Source organism: Apium graveolens, unplaced genomic scaffold, assembly GCF_009905375.1.
Source record: "Apium graveolens cultivar Ventura unplaced genomic scaffold, ASM990537v1 ctg8591, whole genome shotgun sequence".
Classification (NCBI taxonomy): domain Eukaryota; kingdom Viridiplantae; phylum Streptophyta; class Magnoliopsida; order Apiales; family Apiaceae; genus Apium; species Apium graveolens.
This window is the reverse complement of record NW_027421309.1, coordinates 42,954-54,777: the sequence shown is the minus strand read 5'-3', so window position 1 is coordinate 54,777 and position 11,824 is coordinate 42,954. Positions and strand designations below refer to the sequence as shown.

General features: G+C 31.5%; 1 pseudogene; it reads left to right on the top strand.

Moving 5' to 3' along the window:
* The first annotated feature begins 4,663 nt into the window (after positions 1 to 4,663).
* Positions 4,664 to 8,851, top strand: LOC141705142 (S-type anion channel SLAH2-like; annotated as a pseudogene).
* The last annotated feature ends 2,973 nt before the right edge of the window (positions 8,852 to 11,824 follow it).

Below are 11,824 nucleotides of genomic sequence, written 5' to 3'. Positions count from 1 at the left end.
ATTATGTAACGTGGGTCGGTCCGATGTGACTATACTGAATTGTTAGGATATGGGAAATTCTAAAATGGTACCATTGAAGATGTGGTAGCAGTGATATAAAAGAAAGCGAAAATTAAGTTTACAGGCCCGAATAACAAAGATATTGAGGCTTGTGTAAAATCTTTTGGTCGTGGCGCCAACAAAGAAAATACACATGTTTTCGCCTTCTAGAACAATATCTTATTACTACGAGAAAATTAGGTTGTCAAATCTTCGTAGTTACTAGAGATAACTCGGTGTCTAATAATTTTCAGATCAAGGACAAAAGAAGAAAAATGTTGTGCTTGAAGGGATGCGAAGTGTTTCGGGAAAATATCAAAATTTATTTATAAGTTTAGAACGTAAACATTTACTAATTGGTTCTAAGGTCCTTTTGTTCTTATCTCGTCTTGAATTTTGTATTTAATTTTTTTTTGAGTATTATCAATAATGGATGTCAAATTTTTATTTACTTCAAAAACGTATAAACAATTAAATATCCAAACTAGAAAAAAAGATAAGCAGACCTGGGGAAATATCACAAAAACATGATTTTTTTAATAACGATCACAAAATTACTTATGATTTTATATAATTCTAAATTTATTGAAATTTAAAAAGTTTAATTATGAATTTGGCATGATACATAATTTGAAAAACTGTCTCAACTTTTTTTCTAAGGTATCATAGAAAACTTTGAGAGACGAGTTTTCATTATTTTGGGTTTTTGGCAAAATTAAAACATTAAAATATTAATATTAAATGAATGGATTATATCAAGTCGGAGTGTTTTTTGCAAGTAATTTTTTGTTTCCTTTAAATAGCCGCTCTGTATTAACCCCATTGCTTGCATAAGTAAATAAAACTCATAACATATACATTTGGCGTAAATTACATGCATTCGTGCATAAATTAATAATGAGTATTTAGTTTAATATTGTAAATGATGTTACATTTAAGTGGAGATAAGAATTCATCACATATTTTCGTTATATTTAAGTGGAGATAAAAAGGGATCACATATTTTTTGTTTTTTAACCTATAAAATTTTGGAGGATGCTAAATTTTGTTAACGATCAAAGAATATCATAGTCTATTAATATATAGGTTTGGTAAATTTGTACCTGAAACAATTGATCAATTGTTATTTATTATGTTTGAGAGTTGTTTTGTTATGGAATAGAAAATTAAGGATATGATCGCTTTTTACCATCCAACATACGAGAATATTATAAGTTGTTAAATTATAAGGATATTCTCAAATACATATCACATGCGACATATATATATATATATAGTTAACTACACGTCGTCGCCATGAATATTACAATATTGTACATACACTTTAATACCATAGGAATAAAATTGGACTAAGACATTGTCGATTCCACATACAACAAGTTTCAATTACTGTACACCTATAAATATTGTACCTACACAAACTACAATTAGTATCGATAAATTTTTAACTCAAAGATTGCATCTACTCAAAATATCTATCATAATCAGAATCATCAAAGACTGCAAAGAAAAAAGCCGAAACACTAAAAAATATTTCATCAATAAAAAGTCAAAACATTGGGTATAAGATGTTTCGAATGATATTTTACTACACTTCAAATAAATTATTAAGTAGTATACATTTTATTTTTTAATAAAACTCGTAATAAATTTTATTAAAAAATAAAAGTAACTTTTTTTGTCTTTTTTCATGATAAAATCTAAGAACAAAACTTTGTATATAATATTAATGGCCATATTTTTTTCTTATTTTTTTAATTTTTAAATATATTTACACTTAATTTAAAATTTAAAAGGTGAAAAAACTAATAATTAGACCACCTTAAGTGACTGTAAATGATAACTTATTGAAATCGGTGAACAAAATGATATATGTGCTCCATTTCAGTGACTAGTTTAATATTTAACACACTGAAAAAATCATTAAAATACTTAATATTATATCAAGAATATCATTCTGAAACTCTGTGCATTCCAAGTTAAAATCATAAATATATTTTGTTATCCAACACTTTGATAAATACAATGTCACATGTGTCTTGTAGTGTTTACCACTTACGAAAATTGACGACAATAATGATTATGGTACGAAGTTGAAAAACTATAAGGATCCTGAATTGCCCACAAAGATGGTTTTCCTTTTAATATAAAAAGATATAATGTTATCTACATCCATACTTTAGAACTTTGCATTTTAAAATTTATTTTTCTTTTCGTAAAAGATATATAAATGTAATTGTATGTTGTTATGGATAATTGCAACTTTAAGTTTCCGGTGTCATCCTACTTCTTTCACATTTAGCTTGCATGATTAAGAACGCAGGAATTTCATTACAAAATAATTTTTTTATTTAACATCTCACATTCAAAATGATAATCGATATGTATTTTAATGACTACTAGAGAATGACGTGTGCGTCCACGAGCTATTATGCTAGTTTATTTCTTAAAATTTAATTGCTGTATTCACTTTGAAGTCTCAAATGTTATAACTAAGTTATTGTTAAGAGTGAGCACTTCCTGGTTCGGAACCGAGAACCGAATCGAACCGATCAAAATTGCGGTTCCGGTTCGGTTCTTACCTAATTGGGGTCCGGTTCGGTTCTTATTTTTCTAGAAATTTTGGTTCTTGGTTCGGTTCGGTTCTTAACATTCTAGAGCCGTAAGAACCGAACCGAATCGTATATAAATGAATAAATACAAAAATATATATAAATATATGTATATATATTACATATTATGTTTTCTTATTTATAATATTTTAATAAATTTTAAGAAAAATATGATTTTTATTGTATTACTCGTTTCTTTAAATATTTATGGAGTTTTGAATATTTTTATAAATATTTTTCTTCTTAAATATTAGAAAGTAATTGAATTCAAAATGATCTGCCACTAATAAAAATCTTCTTTTACTAAGTTACCGTTAATACGTAATCAAAACTAGTCAAAATTTAAAAAGTTAGAATACAAAATAATATGCAAAATACATAAATATGAAATGAAAATATAAATTCGGTTCTTTCGGTTAAGAACCGAACCGAACCGAATTTTACGGTTCGGTTTCGGTTCGGTTCTTACATATAAACGGGTCCAGTTCGGTTCTTAAAATATTCCTATTTCGGTTCTCGGTTCTTTCGATTCGGGTTTGGTTCGGTTCGATTCTGACCCGTTGCTCACCCCTAATTAGTGTGACAGTGTCTATCATACTCTGTGTCATCGCAGCAGTGACAGCCCTGCTCGTGACAACAATTTTCACATTTTGGACGAAAGAGGAACTTAAAAGGTTGTGCTTGATTGGATCGTCAGTGTAACTTTATATCAGCTATGCCATGGACTCAATCCCTGGGAATCACAATCTCCTGATTTCTTGTTATATAAAGAAGATAAGGCTGGATCCATTGAGAATTGTCCGTATGCCTTTCCATTTGAGTTAAATATCAAAATGGTCACTAAATTGAAAGTCTGTTATTCCCTAACAATACAATAAGAATTACAGAAGGGGGGTTGAATGTAATTTTGGCTACTTTTTCAAGATTTTAAAATCAGTTATAACTCGATAAATATATAAGTGTTTGATTTGCAGATTACGGAATGAAGTAGTTATATAAATCAAAACACAAAGTAATAAAAACAAAGGCTTTTAAAACTTTTTGGTGGATTTGAAAGTATCCACCAGATATATATATATATATATATATATATATATATATATATATCGAATGAGAACCCTGTGAAGCTTAAATAGCTCACAGCTGCTTACAAATAGAACAAACAAACTACAGAGAAATTCTTGATAAGTACAACTTTATTTATCTCTCTTTTGAAATGTGTTTGCTTAGTTGAATGTTCTACTAGCTACACTTGGTTTATATATCACCAAGTTTACATGATAATAAGACAAGATAATAAAACAAAACATATCTAGTCTAACTCCATGCTACTTCACTACTCTATTCCGCCTTCTTTGAATATCTTCACAATTGCATGGAAATGGTAACGCTTCTTTGTTCTCAAATTCCTGCTTAACAGGCTACCACATTTCTTTTGCAAACACCCAACGTATATGACTGTGTTGTCACTGTCAACAGATATATGAATTTGATCATGCGTCGGGTACATGCTCTTCATCCGTCGGGTAGCTTTGTTGATCATCCGTCGGGTATCTTTGTTGATCATCCGTCGGGTAGCTATTTGTCACTTGACTCCATTTCACTTATACAGAATTACAAGACATCTTATATTTACAATTAATCAACCTATTATGCATATCCACTAGTAGCCAACATGACTTATATGCTCCTACAAAATCTACACAAAGTTGTTTGCATAAATGTGCTACAGATTTTATTTTTACATAAGCTACTCACCCGGTGGATGTCAAGTCGGCATCCGTCGGGACTATATTTGATCATCCGTCGGGACTACAGATCATTGCCTCACATTCTGCGATTTTGGACACTTTGTGCAGTACATCCTAGCTGAACAAGAACAGAAGACTTGATGCGCGTATTGGAATTCTCATTTCCATTCAATCTAAGTATCAACAAGTTTTTACTAGTTGCTGTAATTTGCAAGTATTAAGTATGAGAACATGTTGAACTGCAGGTATATACGTTTCAGCATGGAAGAGAACAGGAACCTGAGTTTGGAAACGAAGGATTCCCCTGATCCACTTCCACCACTCATTGAATATTTGTCTACTCATGAATTGGAATGCTTTGATAGTTTGGACAAAGACACTGACTTGGACACAGTCTTTCCTTCTCTCGTGGTAAGTCAATATGTAATTCTTCGAGATTTTTGTTGTTCTTAATTGATACTGTGAATCACATGCTTTTTGATTTATTGGCATACTTAGATTTAGATATTAATCTGGATTGTCATATTTGTGTTGCTGTTCCAAATAAAACATTTTTACTCCCAAAAATGTTTGCTTGCTACATATTTTTTTTCATAGATATATCAGCTTTTAGTCTCTACATGTTTTATAAAACTTTCTATTCTGCACTGATAGTGATGCAAGATGGTTATAAATCTCTCAATCTTCATGATTCAATAGAATGATGCATTTCATAGTTACAAGTTATAACCAACGAGAAGACCGACAAGCAACAATCACTTTGCTCCTGTTTAGCTGCTGATCCTGTTCTGTTTCTTTTGTAATGGTAGTTCAAATTTTATTGGAACTTAATTACTTTAATGTTTCGTAATTTTGTGCTCTCTAAGGTCTGTCATATTAGGCTTCTGCAATAGCAAACATCACATTGCTAAAACATAAATAGACCTGGGAAAAGAATATTTTGGTGTTGCAGTCTTTTTTCTTTCAGTTTTCTGTATGTGTCCTGATCTCTATATCAATCTTATCTTAAATCCTTAACTGCTTCGACAACAAACTTGTTTGATTGGGGTCTTGCATGTGATCTTTGAACACTAGTGAGTTTAAGTTGATCAAAATTAAGTAGGTAAGAGGACAGGGCTTTTTTGTCAAATTTAAAGGATTTGAAGTGATAAAAGTATAAAACTGATATTATGAATTCATAATGTTGGACTCTTTGGAAGAAACTTCGTTAATGTCTTTAAAATTCAACTTTTTGTTATGTTTTTAGTCATATACTATCTATGTAAACATGTATACCAAGATAGCTGTTATTTAAGCTCTGCAGTACCACGGACGTATGTGCTATTGAACATTTAATTAACTCTGGAGTTTATAGTCCAAAACTATATTGCTTTGGAAAGTCTTTCCCAGTAAATATTTCACTAAACCTATGTTTATTTGTTACTTCTTGTAGTGTACATGTCATTTACCAGCAATCTCACTACTTAGTAATGTCGTTGTAGCTGTTAGATTATTACTCTTCTATCTTTTAGATTGGCTATAGCAAGGATGTGGATAATGTAATACAGTTATTATTAACTTTTAACCAGTAAAGGATCGTTGTATTTTAAATAATTTATTTATGTTTAATGCACTAGGAAACCAAGATAGATGCAGCGGAGATCCAAAACTGTGATTTTGAGTCCCACCAGAGAACACGATCCATTTCCATCAGCATGCCGCCTTCTCCTATAGAAGACCACTTGGAGGGGAAGAAAAGAGTTCTCTTTAGGGATGATTGTGAATTAATTTCCAGCAGCGGTGTTTCACATTCTCCACTTTCTACTGATATTCCAAAGATCAAACAGCCAATCTTTCGTTCACAGCCGATACCAAAAGGCTCTGAGTTAAATGATGCAGTTATAAGTGGAAAAGCTCCTGACCTCCCCCTCAGAAACCCCACGAGAAAGACTCTTACAGATAAAAGATACAATTCTTTTAAAACTTTTTCTGGAAAGTTAGATAGACAATTATCAAATTTGCGTGGAAAGGTAAATGAGACAGGAACACCACTTAAAAAAACTACTGAAATGGAGAATGTACCTGTGCACCGATATTTTGATGCCTTGGAAGGACCGGAGTTGGATACTCTTAGGGTATGTTCTGATGACCTTTTTTTTTACAAGTTCTTCATGTTCTCAATGTATTTGTGACAATTTGCATGTCAAGATTTAGCTTCTACTTGTCAAACTAAAAACCTTTATACACGGATCAAAAAGTAAAGTTTCATTTGTATGGAATTGTTACCTTTTACTAATTTGTGTGCATTCAAGCGTCACTTACACAATTATAGATATATTTGTCGAATAGTGTGCCTTTGCACACCGGAAAAATTATATTCATCTAGTTCTGGTTTTTTGTTGAAATACTAATATGTTCATATTATATGTACTGTCATCAAACTTACAGCCTTCAGAGGAAATACTGCTTCCAGACGATAAACTGTGGCCATTTCTTCTTCGTTACCCTATCTCTTCATTCGGTTTATGCCTTGGTGTCAGCAGCCAAGCCATAATGTGGAAAAATTTAGCCACAAGTACCACAATGGGATTTCTCCATATCAGCACGAAAGTAAACATTATTCTATGGTTCTTATCCGTTGTTCTTTAGCGTGGTGGCTTTCACCTACATTCTGAAGATTGTATTCTACTTTGAGGCTGTTCGTCGTGAGTACTATCATCCAATACGTGTCAACTTCTTCTTTGCTCCGTGGATAGCCTTGTTGTTCTTAGCTCTAGGAGTTCCACCTTCTTTGACAAAAGACCTGCATCAGGCTTTATGGTATGTCCTCATGACGCCTATCTTAATCCTTGAGCTGAAGATATACGGACAGTGGATGTCAGGAGGACAGAGAAGACTTTCAAAGGTAGCAAATCCATCAAACCATCTTTCTGTTGTTGGGAATTTTGTGGGGGCACTATTGGGTGCAACACTGGGGTTAAAAGAAGGACCGATTTTCTTTTTTGCGGTTGGACTGGCTCACTACACAGTCCTGTTTGTTACACTGTACCAGAGGCTTCCCAAAGGAACTCCATCCCGTGTTCTTTCTTTTTGTTGCTGCACCTAGCGTTGCTTCAATGGCATGGGCAAGAATACAAGGATCATTCGATTTTGGGTCAATGATTGCTTATTTTATCGCTCTGTTCCTTTATTTCTCACTGGTTAGTTCTTTTGCATAAATAAGCCACAAATCTTTATTTATATACCTACATTTCATTAATTCAATTCTCAGTAACACAGACTGTTGCTTCTAAACGTTTCCTATCATATTTAGGTTTAGTATGAATGACATTCAGTTTAGTAATGAATAAATTTACTTTTAGTGTTGTTTGCACAAAAAGTTGTGATACTAATCCTAGAATGATGCTCAAAAAAATATGGAAACTCATCAAGTTGATTGCGGTCCTGTTTCACTTGTTCAGTTCAAATATTTATTGGCTAAAAGTCCATCCCTCTTTTTGTTTCTGCAGGCTGTTCGAGTTAATTTCTGCCGAGGATTCAGGTATTTTCCACAATATGGATTCTGTATTTGGTATTTATGATTCCTTCAAAATATAGCTGTCTGAGGTTTTGAGCTTTATTTCCATCGTTATTTATAGGTTTTCACTGGCTTGGTGGGCCTACACTTTCCCAATGACTGGTGCTGCCATTGCAACCCTTAGGTACTCACTTGAAGTGTCAAATGTTATAACCAAGTCACTGTCGATCATACTTTGTGTCGTTGCAACATTCACACTGACAGCCCTCCTCGTGACAACAATTTTCCATGCTTTTGTGCGTAAAGACCTTTTCCCGAATGACATTGCCATTGCCATAAGTGACAAAAGGCCAAACTCTGTCCGAAAATGGTACCATCGAAGAAATGGTAGCACAGATATGAAAGAAACCGAAAACTACCTCAAGTTTACAGACTCAAATGGCAAAGATATTGAGGCCTGTCTAAAATCTTCAGGTTCAGGCGCCAATGAAGAAAATACCCATGTTTCAGCTTTCTAGAACAATATCTCACTGCATTACAGTACATGAGAAATTAACTGTCTTAATCTTCACATCTGCGAGAGAGAAACTCGTTGTTGAACCATCTTCACTTCTTGGACAAAAGAGGATAGAAGGTTGTGCTTGACGGGATGCTTAAGTGTCTATCTGTATCAGCTGTCATGAGTTCAACCCCCGGAAATCTCCTAATTTATTATATATATGTTTGAATAAGGCAAGGCTGGTGCATTGGGACTTCTCCCCTATGTGAACGCCTTCTGCAGTGTGCACGGCCTAAGAGGAACTCGCTATACAGTTCTTGAAGTTCCGATGACATTGTTGTGCACATCATATAGAATGTGAAAAGTTGTTTGCTAGAAATCTTCGAGAGGCAAGTGTTATTTCTAGTTATTTCAGAAACGGCTACGTTTTAAATATGTACTTCTACTACAGTATAGTTCCGAATTTAAAGATCAAGCTATTGAACAAATACAAGATTAGACTTTTTCATTTGAACACTTCTCTGAAATATTATGTTTGAGCAATGTTACTACATCAAGATAGCAGACCACACAGTTACTGATATGAATGTACATGGCGTGCATTATAAAGATGGCTGATTTCTGTAGGTTGTTAGAACCTCCTTGGCGGTGAGATGATAATTCTAAAACTTTTGCCTCAAGTTTATGTATATAAGAAAAATAAGTGTTACTTTATATTGCTGATAATAAGCGCAGTAAGATATGCTGCAACAATCGTCTGTTCAATCATTTGTCCAATTGAACATATGATATAAAAGATTAGCAAATCTTGTTTGAGATCATTGTAACATAGAAGGAAATGCACCTGAATATTTACTAAATTTTTATAATATAAAGTAATTAATTTGACTTAATAAAATATACACACTGCTTTTAAAACGGGTAGATGGTTTTTGATGGGTTGGGCCTGACTCTGTAGTGCCCAGTAGTCTGTACTTATATACTCAAGTGAGCTGTGACTTGTTGGTACATAATAATTTTCTTTAACTCCCCTGTACTATGTTTCAGTTCTATACTCAAGTACAGGATTTATAAGTTGTTCTACAGTCTCTACTATTTAATCCTCCGGTTTCTTGCTTGAATATTCATTTTCTTCTATATTTATGCAAACAAGCAAGGTTCAAGTAATAATACTTTAGCAAAAACAAAAAAGTAAATAATAACACATTTTCCATAGTAAGTGCAAATATTTATATGTACTCCTGTTAGACTGATTTTTTTTACTAATTAATTACACACGACCATGCATCAGTCAAATTTCTAATCTCCGGTAACGAAGTCTCTAAAAACTCAATCACTGCATCAACACTTCGTTGAATAATTTGGATGCCCTTAGTTTCTTTATTATGGTGCCTTTATGACAGCTGTTTTGTATTAACATGAGGTTTGTTTATGAAAAATGTTGGAATTCTGTAGTAATTATGTTCATGTATTAACCCTGTTGATGCGTTGAAGTAAATTACAACTCACAATATATACATTTGTGTTAAAATCACATGTATTTGTCCATAAATAAGTTGTGAGTATAAGTTTGAAATTGTAAAATTACATTTAAGTTGGATATGATGACTGATCAAATTTTGTTTGTAAAACATATTATAAGATTTTGGAGAATGCTATATTTAAATTAAATTAATCAAATGTTTTTTGTGGGCCTCCTTCCAAAGTAATTAATATTCTTCTATTATTGGATGATTATGGAAGGATATGAGTCGCTCTTTGTAATAGATGTTCAGTATATAGTAATATATTTTTGACCATATATTTATTTCGATCATTATAAATTATAATGAGATCAATTCAAAGTTATTTTCAAATTAAAAAACAACTTTTATCCATATATTTAGTTTGATCATTACATGTTTCTAAAATTTAGAAAGTAAAATCAATAAACAGGATATGCTCGGTAAATTATTTTTAAATTTAAAAATTATGTAACGTGGTTCAGTCCCACATGAATATATTAAATTATTGGGTTAATCACTCAAGAGGATATGCGAGAAATGATTGACGATTCGAAAATGGTATTCATTCTCGTCTTCGTTACGGGAGTGAAACCAAGTGATCTACGAACATATAAAATTTTAAGGATATTTGGGAAATATCTAAAAATTATGTAACTGGTTTAGTCCCACGTGAATATATTGAATTGTTGGGATAATCACTCAAGAGGATATGCGAGAAATGATTGACGATTCGAAAATGGTATTCATTCTCGTCTTCGTTATGGGGTGAAACCAAGTGATTTACGAACATATAAAATTTTAAGGAAATTTGGGCAATATATAATAAACTAGCATAATAACTTATGCGAGACACAGGTCATTTTCTAGAGTTTTTTATGCATCATGCAATTATAATGTTTGTAGAGCAACTCCAACAATATCCTTATACAAACTCTTGAGTCAAATTTTGAAGAAATTGAGATAAAATTTCTTTTCAACAAACTCCATGTCCCCCTCTATAACATTAGGAGCTTTGAATGCTTCCTCATTTTTAGGAGTGAATATTCCCTCAACTATTATTATATTATATTTTTCTTACCCGTTATTTTATATTTAATGAATAAATATAAACAGAGCAGTAAGTGTACGTTTAAAACGAAACGATTAAACTTAACCTGTAGAATGCCGTTAGTATATATTCAAATAAAAAACTACAGATTAACATATATGTTGAATACATAGTTGACCAAAATCTTGAATTTATTTAATTAAACTATATGTAATGCTCTATATTGTTACTAAGTTCACTATTAACTTACAATTAATTTACTCAATTTAAAAAGATAAAAAATACATAACAGAAGTCAGAATGACTTGCGATTATAATATACAATAATATAAAATTTATATTATTGCTAATATTAAAGTTGATTTTAATGAAAAATATTAGTTTTTGAAATTCAACGTATGTATGTATGGGAAAATGTTAGTTTTTTATTTACACTAATGTTAACAAAGTAAGATTAAGTTATATGTATGTGTGTGTTAGCATGTAAATTATTGTATGTTACATCTCTTAGTAAATTATGATGGTTTCAATTATTTATATGCTAAATATCTGATTTATGTACATGTATAATCATTATTAACATCTAGTGAGATAATTGATTACTTAAATAACATGCATTTATAATTATTCAGAAATTAAAATTATGTAATAAATAAATTGCTATAATTTATATATGGTATTCACATTATTATTGACAAACAATCCATATCAATTTTTTACGCAACCGGGTATCAATCATTATTGTAACATACAAATGAATTATATATTTTTAAAACTTATTATTGATATTCATGTTTTTTTTCAAGAATTTGAAAGAAAAATTATATTTATATCGTTATTTAAACCGTTTTTAAGTTTCTTTCATTACAACTCT